Genomic DNA, 14,187 nt, shown 5'->3' on the forward strand with positions numbered 1-14,187 from the left:
TTCTTAAATCCCGGACGCGGAGTGGAAGACGAGGTAGACATCCTTCACGAAGAAGACACTTCACAAAGCGAACAGGTTCGAAGAACCGAGAAACAACAAACTCCAAAGGGTTGAGGCGCGCCGAGATTCCCGAAGCGAACACGTTTGCAGAAAAAACAGAACTGAGGCTACGGGCGTCGTGCGTCCCATTTATAACATCCAGTGACGTTGGCCGTCGGAGGAGGTCCTCGAGGGCAGCGTATTGACATTGACACAGGATGCAGACGCCAAAAGATTTTCCGAAGCAGCACAGCTGAGGCGATTACTGTCATAGATATGGATTATGTCGGAGGACCCAATCCCCTCGAATCGCCCTATTGGACGTCTTAGGAAAGATCTTCACGTCAGTTCTCCTAAGACTTGACTGAATGGACTCTTAAAATTGGAGAAATAGACAAACTGGTTTTGTCAAAGGTGTAGGGTGTAATTTGAATTGGTTTCTGTTGAGCCAGTTGAAAATTAAGGACCTTCAAAAAAAGACTAACATCTATATGGCATGCATCAACCTCAACTGCGCATTTGACAGGTTCGAGAGGGAGCGCCTCTGGTGAAAGATGACAATGGCTGCATGGCCACATGACTTTCTAAATGCAAAAAAGCCCTATACACCGGCACATCATTGCATATTATACATAACCATGAAGGCCTATTGACTAAATCTATCACAACCATAGAAGGCCTAAAGCAAGGATGCCCCCTCTCAGCTTTAGTCAACTTTTATATTGCAGACATACGGTATATCATGGACACTATACCTTCATGCTCACCAAAATTAAACAACCAAACGATAGGGTGGATGTTTTATGCAGACGATTTCATGATTTTGGATCAAACTCCTCGTGGGCTATAACAAAAGCTAGAAATCGTTCAGAAATACGATCTAAATGGCCTACATATTAATTAAAAAAAACACAAATATTAATTATGAAATAAAGCTCACAGAAATCCAAAAACCTTGTTTGATTCTTAAATAATCACCTGCACCCAGTCTCTACCATTAAGTATCTTGGTACTATGATTAGCGCAAGTGAATTTCCGTGGAAAGAAAACACAGGAAAGTAACCCAGCTATCTGCATAGGCAAACCTTATAGGGCATAAATATTGAAAGTTCTCATTGCTTCCTATTCGTTTCTACAACCAAGATTTTGTTCCCACTCGAACATACGCAGCAGAAGCTTGTCTTAACCGCCCTTGGGCCACATGGGATCGACTATCGGGCAAATTCTGGCGGGGGGTTCTGCACTTGCTGAATGCAGTTCCCGTTGCTGTTATTCATCACAAAGTTGCATTACTCTCTTTATATGCAAGAGAGAGATGGAAGACCGTACAACTCTGACAAAATCAAACTTCCATGTCCTCCACAATTTGATTCGCACTTGGTGTCTGAACCTGGAAGCTATCCTGATTGGACCCTAGATCTATGGTCGAAAAAATGCCTTGACATCTTAAAAGACCTGGGAACTTCAAAAGAGACCCTGACCAAGAACCCTTCGCATATAAAGAAAATTGTTTGGACGCATGATTGGCAGGAGACCGAAACAACAAGATCACAGTCAAGTACCCATACCTTTACAAAGAACCTGACGGCCCCCTACAATTAAACCCTGGGCTATCTGACAAGGTTTCCAAGTGTTAAACACAAACTTGTTTGGGATTTCAGTTAAATATCCTTCATAACACTACACTCCATAGATATGGTGTGACCGTGCATCCCAAAGAACAAGTTTACCAACTGGTAACGTTCTTTCGACTGGATGTTCCTCCAACGTATTCCACATCTTTGACAAGTAATGTCCACAGCTGTGCTGCTTTGGAAGTTTTTTCGGCAGAGGGCGTCCTGCATCGTCGTCTGGTCGATGTCCCTCGAAGGCCTCCAGAGAGGGTGACGTCTGTGGACGTTATAAATAGGGTGCACAACACCCGTAGCCCCAGTTTATGTTTTTTCCTCCATAATGTGTAAAATGCTCGTACACAACTGCTGCTTGACTGCACATCGCCTTGAGGGAACGTAAGCTACAATAGCATAGGAAATGCTTCAGAGGAGCAGGCTGGGTGGGCAATGTGGAATACGTTGGAGGAACATCCAGTCGAAAGAAAGTTACCAGATTGTAAGTAACTTGTTCTTCGAATGGATTGTGTCCTCCAACGTATTCCACATCTTTGACAGACTCCCAAAGCAGTATCAGTGCATGGAGGAGGGCGAATAATTTAGAACACCCAATCAGATGGCAGAATAAAGCACTGCTTTACCAAAGGCCATATCCGGACCATGGAGCATATCCAGGGAGTAATGCTTGACAAAGTTGTGGATGGAGACCACATTGCTGCGTCAGAAATATTTTTAATAGGAACTCCCCGCTGCAGGGCTGTGGATGCAGCCACGCCCCTAGTGGAGTGAGCGTAAAATCCCTCGGGAGGGTCCTTGCCCGCCAATCTGTAGCATTCAGTAATGGTGAGGATAATCCACCTGGACATGGTCTGTTTGCTAACAGCCTGGCCCAATCGGTGTCCAGTGTACACCACAAAAAGCTGGTCATCCACTCTGACCCTGGACATCCTAGAGATATAAAAGCTCAAAGCTCTCCTAGGGTCCAACCGATGGAGCATCTCCTCTTCCTTACCAGAATGAGGGGGAAGGATAGAAAGCACCACTTTCTGACTTAGATGAAACTCAAGACACTAACTTAGGTAGGAAGGACGGCTGTAACCGCAGTACAACCCTATCCTTGTGGAACACAGTAAAGGGTGGCTTAGACTAAAATGCCTGCAATTCACTCACTCTATGAGCAGATTTAACTGCAACCAAGAAAACCATCTGGAAAGACAACAGCCTCAAAGGACAAGAGTGCAGTGGTTCAAAGGGAGCACCCATCAGGAATTTCAAGACCAAATTCAGATCCCAAACCGGCACCTGCAACAGGGGCGGCAGGAACACATTTGTGAGCCCTTTTAGAAATTGGGAAATCAAAGGAATCTTAAAATAAGAACATTCTTAAGATGAGCGCTTGAAAATAGACTGCACCGCCAGGTAACCTTTAATGGTGGCCACCTGGAGGCCCCTGTGGGCCAAAGAAAGCAAGGAAGAAAGAACCATCGGAAATAAACACTGAAAAGGATCGACATTGTGTCCTCTGCACCAGTCGCAAAACTTACGCCAACGGTATAGGGATTTGGTTGCCGGCGCCTGGCCGAAAGCAACACCTCCATCACGTCATCTGGGAGGTCCCAATCCTTATACCTCAAACTTTCAGAAACCAAGCGTGAAGGTTGAGCGTCTTGACCTCTGGATGGAGAAAACAACCACCCCCCGTCACGCACGAGAGAAGGTCCTCTGTGGGGAAGACGGCGTGGAGGGCAGATTTCTAGAAGGTCCGGGTACCACGCTCTCCTGGCCCAATCCGGCACAATGAGGATCATGTGGGATCGAACTGCCGCAACCTCTTTAGCAGCCGACGAATGACGGGGACCGGAGGGAACGCATACGGAAGTGGGAATGACCAATCCACAACGAATGCGTCCCCTAAGGCTCCTCTCAGAGGAAATTCCCTGGAGCAAAATATCTCGCACTTCGGGTTGGCACCGGTCGCAAACAGATCCACTTGAGGGGTTCCCCAAAGGGCGAGGATCTCCAGAAGGATTTCCTGAGCCAACTCCCACTCGTGGGAGACCGTGCTCAGAGCATCCGCCGCCGCATTCTCCTCTCCGGCTAGATGGAATGCCGAGAGTGATATTCCTTGCCGTATTACCCAGAACCAGAGCTGCATCCCCTCGCTGCATAGCGGGAGTGACCCTACCCCCCCTTTTTTTGTTGAGGTAATGCATGGCCACCGTGTTGTCCGTCATGATCAGGACACTCTTCCCCCGCACTGACGGCAGAAAAGCCTTCAGGGCCAGCCTGATGGCCCTCAGCTCTAACAGGTTGATGTGGAGTTTGGACTCCAACAGAGACCAACGACCGCTAGCAGTCAGATCGTCGGCAAGAGCTCCCCATCCTGTGAGGAAAGTGTCCGTCACCACCGTCACCTGCGGCCACAGTTGCCAAAACGGCTCCCCCTTCATCAGATTCCCTTCGCTGGCCCACCACAGAAGATCTTGCGAGGCCGAGAGTGGAATCTGAACAGGATCCACCATCTTGCCTGAGAATTCCGACCACTGCATCTTGAGAACACATTGAAGGCATCTCATCCTCCATCTGGCCTCTGGCACCAGAAAAATGCAGGATGCCATGAGGCCGAGCAACATTAAGAATTCGAAAGCTGAAAGACTCTGGGCACGTTGAAATTTGTTGACCATCTGTACAATGTAATGAACCCTCACATTGGGAGGTGAGCACTTCCCCAAGGACGTGTCCAACACAGCCCTGATGTACTGGGGCTGTTGGGAAGGTGTCATATGTGACTTCTTGAAATTGAGGGAGAAGCCCAGCTAGTGAAGTGAGTGGCAGGTGAGGCTGAGATGATCCAAAGCTTGTTCGGGAGAACGCGTTCGGATCAACCAGTCGTCCAGTTAGGGGTAGACATGAACCCCCCTTTGCCTGAGATACGCTGCCACCACCACCACCATTAGCTTGAAGACTCTCGGGCGGAGGTCAATCCGAATAGCAGAACCCAAAGCTGAAAGTGCGAGTTGCCAGCTGCAAACCTCAGGTATTTCCGGTGCTTTGGATGAATCGGCACATGAAAATAAGCATCCTCTAGATCCAGAGACACCAACCAATCCTGAAGTCGAAGGGCCTGAAGGACCTGAGAAAGAGTGACCACCTTGAACTTGTCCTTCCTGAAGAACTTGTTCAACCAAAGTCCAGTCCAAGATGGGTCTCGGTCACCCAGTCTTTCTTTGGAATAAAAACAATAAGGGGAATACCATCCCTTGTTCCTCTCTGTCACAGGCACTAGTTATATAGTGCCTTTCTCCACCAGGGTCAAGATTTCCTGCACAAGGAGTGGATCTGGAAGCTTAAAAGAGAGATTCCCCAGTGGATTGTCGTGAGGCCGCTTTAGGAAGGGAAGGCCGCTAATGTATCCAGAACCCACACATCCAAAGTAATAGCTTGCCATTCTTCAGGATGCTGAGACAGTCTGCCCCCAACCGGCGAACAATGGAACATGGCCTCATAGCTGTTATGGAGTGGCAGCTGCCTGAGCGACTTTGGCACCTCTATTTCCCCAACCACCACAGGTACCTTTACGGTTGCCCCTTTGATTAGCAGCTCCTCTCGTTCTACCAAAAGAGGAGTAGTAATGAAAGGCACCCCCCCCTCCACTGTTGTCCCCTAGGACGAAAAGGCAGAGGTTGACACACAGCTGCACCCAAAGATTTAGCAGTAGCAGCTTTTGAGGTCTGCAACCTCTCAAGGCTCTCGTCAGCCTTGCTGGCAAACAAATGAGAGCCATCAAAGGGCATGTTCAGAAGACGGGCCTGCACATTTGGAGCAAAACCCGACTTCCGCAACCACGCAAACCTGCGTATCACAGTGCTCGCAGCCATGGACCGGCTAACACCACCAGCCGTGTCCAACCCAGACTGAAGGAATTCACAAATGGCATCTGTGCCATCCTGCACAAGAGCAAGGAACCCATCACTTTCTTCCCCCTCTAGGATATGCTCAGCCGCTAGAGAGAGAATTCCACAGTGTGTGAAAACCTTGCCAAGGAACAAGTGAAGTTGGCCGACTTCAGCGCCATACTCCCAGCAGAAAATACGTTGCGTACCCAACCATCGAAGCGCTTGTCATCCCCATCAGGAGGGATGGTAGTGTACGCCGCCTGCCTCGAGGTGGCCGTAGCCACCTGAACCACCAAACTCTCGGGAGTGGGGTGAGCGGATAGGTAGATGGGGTCGCTACTGGATGGGTGCCATTTCTTAACGACTTGTTGACCGCCGGAAGAGCCTCCGGGGTCTGCCAAGTAGCTGCCACACTTTTTTGCAATGCCAAATGAAAAGGGAACACTGGGTCAGTGGATGGACCCTGATCCAAAATATCAGTTGGGTCATCCTGATCGAATACAAACGGAGGACCGGACTACCCGAAATATTCTGTAACTCTAGACATCAACCTCCTATAGGAGGATTCAGCATGAGCCCCAGGCTCTGGCCTACTAAACTCCACCTCTGGAGACTTGTCAAGGCCACTGGCATCATGCAACGACTGACGCAACTCCTCCAACTGACTGTCTTCAGAAAAGACAATGTCAAGAGCCTCAGGAGTTTCAACAGGTTCAAACTCCATATCTGACCTCTCCTCGTAAATATCATGCAGAGAATGAAAGTACTCCTTCCTAGGGACAGGAGCGGCCCTGGAATACAATACAGGCCTCACCCTCTTGGATAAAGCCTTTCTCGGAGGATCCACAGTACCAGGGGCACCACCGGCAAATTCGGTCCAAATAGCCCTGAAGGCATCGAGGGCGCCAAAGGCTCCTAGGGCTGGATCGGAGGCAAAGCCCTGACAATCGTACTCGACGGACACACAGCCGACGCCGACCTCAAGCCCTTACCAGATTTCTGCAGTTTCACTGGGGACGAAGTCCGAGACCTGGATTTGGCACGTCTCTGGCGATCCACCGTAGCCTTGTCTGAACGGGACCTCGACGGTTCCCAATGTTTATCGCGCTGACTGCCCGGTCCGAAGGCGCACGATCATCGGACCAAAACCGTTTGCTGCCGGCTTCTTCCGAAGGCGCGGACTGAACTGTGCCCTGGGATTGAAAAATCACTAGCATTTGCTCGCTGAATTCCTCACATTCCTCAGGGGTCGAAGATTTAGTGGGACAAGCCACTTTCCTCGCTGAGCCAGCATCCGACGAGGAAGACGACCGGTGACGATGCTTCCGGGAGTGCCGAGACGAGGACAAGTGGCGGGACCCACTCCAGGATAGAGATCCCTGGAGTCACCCCTCGAATCATTGGTGGAAATACCTGCAGTTTTCTGGGATTTTCGAGGTTTAGAAAACCAATCTACATGTAATTTCCCCTTACGCTCCCGCCAGGCCTTGGCAGTCAACGACTGGCACTTCGAGTAGTCGTCGATATCATGACTTTCGCCCAGACACCACAAGCAGATGTGGTGCAGGTCTGTAATCGACCTTTTGGACACAGTCCCGTCATGTCTTAAAAGCAGACCGCACAGATGGGTAGACGAAGAAATTTTCCTCGAAGACTATCACAGGAGCCGCGCCAAGTTCCCGAAGCAAACACGTTTGCGGAAAAAATTGAACTGAAGCTACAGGCGCTGTGCGTCCTATTTATAACATCCGGTGACCTCACCCTCTACGGAGGCCTTCGAAGGGCATCGAAACAACGCCATCACTGCAGGACACCCTCTGCCGAAAAAAATTCCCAAGCAGCACAGCTGTGGACATTACATGTCAAAGATGTGGAATACGTTGGAGGACACAATCCATTTGAATGTAGACTTTGAAATGCAGAGGAGGAGTCTCTAAAACCTTTGATTTTGTTCTGCCAAAAACTACAAAGCCTAATAACTGTTTACCTAAATAGTCACCTATCGGCACAATTTGGCCTAAATGCTGATGCCTATTGGGAGGCCCTTTATGCAGGCGTGATGCCCAGATGGTTTTATGCTTGAATATTCTTAGAAATTGTTTTGGAGAGATTGCTGATTGTTTAAATGAGGATGAAATGCATTCTATACATTTTGATATAGGGTAAATGTTTGTAATAAACTGTAAACCTAAATAAATAAAAAAATAATATTGGGGAAGGAGATCTCATTAAACCAGGTCTGCTTTTTCCTGTGCTAGCTAATAAACAGAGTTATTGTTCGGTGCATAGGTACCGTCACTAAATGTCAGGTTACTGAAAGAACCAGGGTGTTCTGAGAAACCTAGGAGTATTCTCCAATTTGAAGCCCGAGAATCCTCTATCTGGTTGGCCATCGCCTTTGGATCCAGACCCTGGGGTGGACCAGTGCGGGAGGATAACCCGGGTAGGGGAGTCCAGAGTAATTCTCATGGGAATACTCTATGCGAGACATGGTATTCCCCCCTCTCACCCGTTATCCACAAAACCCCTCTGTCTTTTGGGGGTATTTTCAAACAACATGTCCCCCCCCCCCCCTAAGAGGCAACCTGGAGGGGTGAAGATTACCAGTGAAAAACCCACCAAGACAGAAGACTACAACACTCTGGACAACAGGCTGTCTTCTTAATGAAGTCAGGCAGACCCAACCCTAATCACACACCTGCTGCCCATTAACAACACACAGGTGTATAAAGGGAGGCTGCTGAGAGTAAAAGGTCAGATGCAGTTGGGAGAGCAAGAGGGAGGCTGCAAGGCTGAGACCGGCAGAGCATCCCTCTTAAAATCCCAAACACCAAAAGCAAGCTGGGAATATTGTCTGGAGCTGAGAAACCAAGAGGCTCGGAGCAGTCAGGTGAATCCAGAGGACTGCGTGGAGCCACTCTGGCCCAGTGAGAAGGAAGGGCTGGAGCGTGTTGGATTCAGGCAGCAAGGACCTTGCTGTCGAGGTCCGGACAATATCTCGTCCCTTGGGACCATTGATGACCAAGGATGTAGAGGGGCAGGTGGTGAGACCCTGACCTCATCCCTACGTCAAAGGACGGAGCCGCTGACCTCGCAACGCTGTCCGGTGTGTCTGATCAAACGAGAGTAAGAGACTCGGGCGAGCAGGTGGGAAGCGGAGCGCATGAGGGAAGGGACCAAGTAAAGCAGGCAAGTGGCCTGAACCAAAAAAGGAAGGTGAAATTTAATTGAAATTGGTCCCAGCCCGGCAGAGGGAGACTAATTGAACATTGTGTTAAGAGGATCTGAGCCCAGCTGAGGGGGATCCGGGGTGAACCGTGAATCACCATAGAAAGTGATACCTGAAGGACAAGAGCCAAAGTAACAGAGTGACCCCGCGTGAGTGAACACAATATCGGAAGTCTATGTAAAATGAAAACAAAGTCCCTGAAGTGAAAGGAAGTGATGTGAACACTGAAAAGCAAACAAAACTAAAAGCTAAAACAGGGAAATCACCAAGTAGAGGAAACGTGAATAGAATCCCCAAGAAAGCTTGTTTGTAACAGTTCATTATAAAGTAAAAGGAATTGTTCTTAAGTAATACAAGTACCAGAATGCAGCAATATCGGAGTGGTCATGTATGGGATTAAAGCAAAGCCATATAGTTTCGAAAGTCTGACAGTAAAGCAAAGTGAATCTGGAAGTAAGAAGGTTGGGGAAGGATATCCCATTACAATTGTGCAAGCCTGAAAGAGAAGCAAACTTTAAATCTTACTTTGCACTCCATGGTATTCTATCAATAAGAAACTTTCAAGGGGAAAGGGACTTTGTCGCAGAAGGCCCTGGTGTTTGTTCTGAACTGCATCCTTGTGCTGGATAAGCCAACGTGTGTGCTAAGCTTGAGTGTGCCGCCTTGCCCCGTGCTGAAAACGTGGGGAAGAGAGGCCAACGGCCTGAACATCTGGATATCATTTTGTGAACACTTTTTTCCTAACACTGTCTCCCACACTATTTGTATTTAGAGGCAAGGATTGGTAATGTGTTTATTAGTATAGGCCCATTTATGTTGCCAAGACACCACTAGGACTACGTTATTTGATGGTCGTAGCTTTCTCCCATCTGTAGGTTTAGGATTAGACAGGCGTTCATCAAACCCTTTTTGAAGTTCAATAAACACCCTTGAACTGCGGTCCCTTGTCTCCGCCTTACTGTTGGTACCATGGTGTTCTTCCAGTGTTCACAGCAATAGCATGGCGTTCATTATAAGATGATGAATGTGAAAACCGTACAGTATGCTGTACACCATAGTACCATTCGATATGCAATAGGTCCGTGCCAGCCTATCAGGTTAAACACAGATGCCAATTTCAATAGCGCCATGCCAATTTCAAATTCCACATCAGTTCTAGGACAGTATTCTACATTGCCACCAAAGATTAACCGATGTTTTTCACACTGCCCCCTGAAACATGCCCAGGCCCTTTTCATACTGGCACAAGAGATTGATCCTACACTACTGCTCCAAAACCCCACGCCACATTGCCTCCAAGAAGTTAATACTTTCACATGTCCCTCAGAAAATTCCCAATTCCCCAGTCAAGATAGCTGCTTGTCGAGCTCGCTCATCAAGCTCTGAAATCCATGAGAAACATCATACAACAAAGGGAAAAAAGGCAACGGAATAAACCCACGGAGAACCCCCAAACGCACTGGAGAAGCAGAGGTGATCGAGGTACGGGCTTCAGAGGCACGTGGCCTTCTCTGGGGCGGGGGGTGGGGGGAAGGGGGGGGGGGGGTTTGGAAAGAAAAAAAAAAAATCAAGCGCAGACTTCAAATGCAGGGACTAACTTGAATAGCACGAGAAATCAAGAGGTGCCCCATAGAGAGGAGGGGGCACACAGAAGCCCGTGTCGAGGTGTGAAGACGAGGTAAACCACAAGCTGGCCCACATTGGAGCCTTGAAACAGTGAGGCAGCAGTCATGCTTAGGCGGATTGCACAGGGCGAAGAGATTCCCGTCGGAAGGGCCCGTGAGAGTTTACAGCAAGTGTTTTGATACAGAACAGCAAGTCGAGCGGGTGCCTGTCTAAGGAGGCAACACGACTGAGCGCTGCAGGTTTTCAACAGCCTGAAAGGATGACGGGCTGCTGGTGCACAGTGACTGGATTGGCTCGGGATGCTTATTGTGCACAGCGAGGTGAGACCATCTTCCTGAGGTGCGCATGTCAACAGACTGCTGCAAGAAGCTGCTATCTCCAAAGAGTCGGTGGATAGAGTGCCAGGCATACAGAATAGGCAGAACAGTCTGACCTTGGGTGCTGCCGCTTCCTGAGACAGTCAGGAGTGTAAATCCCTGGTCTCCCCTGTGATAGGGGAATGGAGCAAGGCATCTGAGCGGTACTAGGGGAGGTAGCCAGGGCAAGGGACCAGCGTGTAATACAGACTGCGGAAGGATTAATGGTGGAAAGAGACTCACCTGATTATGTCTCAGCCCACTCTATCGATGTCCTTACAAAGATTGAGGCACAATTCACTGTCGGATAGCAGCATAGAGTTACTACCTATGGCGCAGACAAAAACAACCAGCAGAGGCAGCGACAGTCACTGAGGCAGACATCAATGCATTAGCAAAGGAAATAAAATCTATGAGGAACGACATCAACCAGTCCATCAAAGATAAAAGGGCAGGATGATTCAAAAGAAGGCAAAGTCGAGACCCTAGAAAACAACCAACTGTTGGCGGATGTTATGGAGATGTGACTGGATGCAAGGATTGAAGAACTGGAAGCAAGAGACTATGATATGACCATTAAGATCGATGACTTGGAGAACCGGGCAAAGGAGGGTGAATATTAGGCACATACGAGTTTGTGAGAGGAAGGAGAGAGCCCTACAAGCCTGGAACAGAAAGTCAAGGCGGGGCCGCCAGGAGGTCCTCGTCGATCCTAGCAAAATGTCACCACTGTAAAGACAAAATAGAAATCCTGAGCAGAGCGAGATTGTGCACAAATTAGGTCTTTGAAGGATCCAGGGTCAATCTCTACCAGGACTTGTCCTTCTTTACCCTAGGAAAATGGAGAGAATGCAGGGCCGTCATGAACAGGCTATGGGAACATGAGTGAAATACAGGTGGGGATTTCCGTTCTCACTTACGATCAAGGTGGGCAACAAAGATGTCAGGTGTCACGTCGAGGCATAAGGCCGAGGGCACCTTGGCTCACCTTACAGATGGCGAGCAACAGACAGACTCTGGCCATTGACCGACGCCAGGCGTACACAGACCGTGGAACTCAAAAGGTATGGTTGGATGAGGCAAAGGTGCTGGATTGGATCCCCCAGCTTCCTGCATGTGTCCAATAAAAGGACCGAAGCCCAGCCGGCAGGCGAAGCCATGCTGCGAAGGCCTGATGCTAAGCCCTACAAGGCTCTGTACAGCTCTCCGCTGCTGCCCATAACCATGTCTACCGCCATTATGCAAAAGCCGATCGCAGGTAAGCCACTTGGCTCACAAGAAGAGCCTGTCCCACACAGTTCGCCCAGTATCCCGCAGCCCCCTCTGTGTCCCGTGACCTGCCCGAGGCTGCCCCTCCTCAGCACTACTCTCCTCCGGGGGTCTGCGCACCTCTGTGCATGCACTTGCCCACTAATTTATATTGCACTGCCCAGAAGTGTGACTAGCAGTAAACCACAGGCTGGGCATTAGAGTCCAGCACCTCAAAGAGGAACCCAGACCCACATACTGTTGAGTTCCCACACAGCCATTGTGGGCACAGCTATCACAATGCCTCCAAAGCATTCCACGTCTGCCACACCGCTATTACCCATAGGCTCCTTAGCCCTTCCAGGCAGCTGTGCTACTCCTTATCTAAGCTGACCGAGGTCACCAGCAGTAATACATCTACCAGATCTGCAACTTCAACTTCTACACAAGTTCACCATGGGGGCCTACTCCCTTTGCCTCATAGTATGCCACATTAATTTGTGCTTCTGAAGTCTCAAATTTGCTGACAACCAAATACACAACCATGGCTTCAGAACTTTGTAACTTTAAACAGGCATTGGTTATGACAAGATTCCCATTCAGGTACTTCAACACCAAGTAGACAAGGAACTCTTCCTCTGAACGTTCCTTTCAGAGGAGCAGCCTCTTTGCCTTTGTCCGTCTGCAGCCAGCAACAACCTAGAATTGCCTTCAGGCCACACTTCTCTCTTTCTCCTACAGTCTTTGGTAATGCAGGTTGTATGAACTGCAATTAATGTTTATAAGTAGCCAGTTTCCCTTCCCCAACCTTGTCTTTATCCCTCTGCCCACTATTAGCCAGAATAATTACCCAGAAGCGTTGTTGCCACTCTTGGCCTCGGGTAATGCTTGCACACTTGCATTTTAGGCAATGCTGAGATTATATTTGACTCACAGTACTGTTTAGACTATTGTTTGGCTTTGGGAAAGGCTAGTTTCAGTCTCAATTGGCAAATACCTTGTTCACTTTTGGCTTGGGCAATGGTTGCTCTCTCCAACTCCAAATTTTAAACACTTAACATTCTTTGTTCGCAATTGTTGACTGCGTTAATAAAGATTCAGAGGTCACTCTTCCTCCTAGAATCGCAATTAGGCACACTTAATGTGCATTACAGAGTTTTAAGTTTAACAATTGCTTTTCATAGCGTATGCTTCTCATGCGAGTGAAAAGAGAATCCCCAATCACACGCGAGTGCTACAAATCAAGTTTTCCTTTGTTAAAGGCTCCACAATCAACTTCACATCACTTCTACTCAAACGAGAGTGATGATTTAGCTTGATACTGTTGCCGGCAGTGTTCATGCAAGGAAACAAATGCCTGGTTTAACTCACTGGCTTCTGTGTTCCTTTCTTCATGTGCTGCACAAATTCTACAAAAGCGGGCTTCACTCAGGACCCATAACTTTCCTCATAGGGAGCCCTTCTTGCTCCTGTGACCCACAGCAGCTTCTCGCCACGGTTTCAGACACTTCCTGCTGCACAATGTCTACACTTAGGCTCACATGGGGAAGGGCACTTTTCCTGTACGCCTTCTGCTGAGCAGTCTCTGCTCGCCAGAGTGTGAGGAAACAGGACCCTCACAGGGAAAGCAGGTGAACTCTGCAGCATCAGAGTCCCGGCGTCCCTTCGGTTGTCCCACTTCTGCCTGGATTGCCAACACTGTACCTTCTTCCTTCTGCTACTACTGCATACAATGCAGCCACATTTCCAGCTCCTTCACATTGCCTGCACCTGAGAGGGCTGTTTAAGCCTCTCCGCTTCCCTCAGCTGTGGGCTATCCTGACTACTACTACAGCATGACTTCAGCTATCTTCTATGTCCCAGTACTTATGGGACTTTATCCCCAACAACAAAACAGTTCTTTCTAGTAACCCCTTGGTGTTAAGGGTAGATTTATTTCCCTTAGAGTTAATTAAGGATGAACTATTAAAATGTGTTCTTCCAGAGGAAGACAGTTTATTTAAGGCAATATTTTTAAATTCCTATCCATTATACCTTTGCGAGTAATGAGGATTTTTATTCTGAAGTACCTCAAATGGTCTGTTAAGGCTTGTTCAGGTTTTATGGCAATTGTGTCCAGAGCTACAGATCTTATAAGTGGTTCTGATACATCATAATGACAATAAGCCTTTACCTGTTTATGC

The 14,187-nt window shown here is 48.5% G+C and overlaps 1 protein-coding gene across 3 annotated transcripts in view; it reads right to left on the reverse strand.

The window, feature by feature from the left end:
* CACUL1 (CDK2 associated cullin domain 1) overlaps window positions 1–14,187 on the reverse strand; it is a 598,839-nt gene that overhangs the window by 194,573 nt on the left and 390,079 nt on the right. The window lies entirely within an intron of this gene.

The sequence above is a fragment of the Ambystoma mexicanum genome, chromosome 8, assembly GCF_040938575.1.
Source record: "Ambystoma mexicanum isolate Mex_15411 chromosome 8, UKY_AmexF1_1, whole genome shotgun sequence".
Taxonomy (NCBI): domain Eukaryota; kingdom Metazoa; phylum Chordata; class Amphibia; order Caudata; family Ambystomatidae; genus Ambystoma; species Ambystoma mexicanum.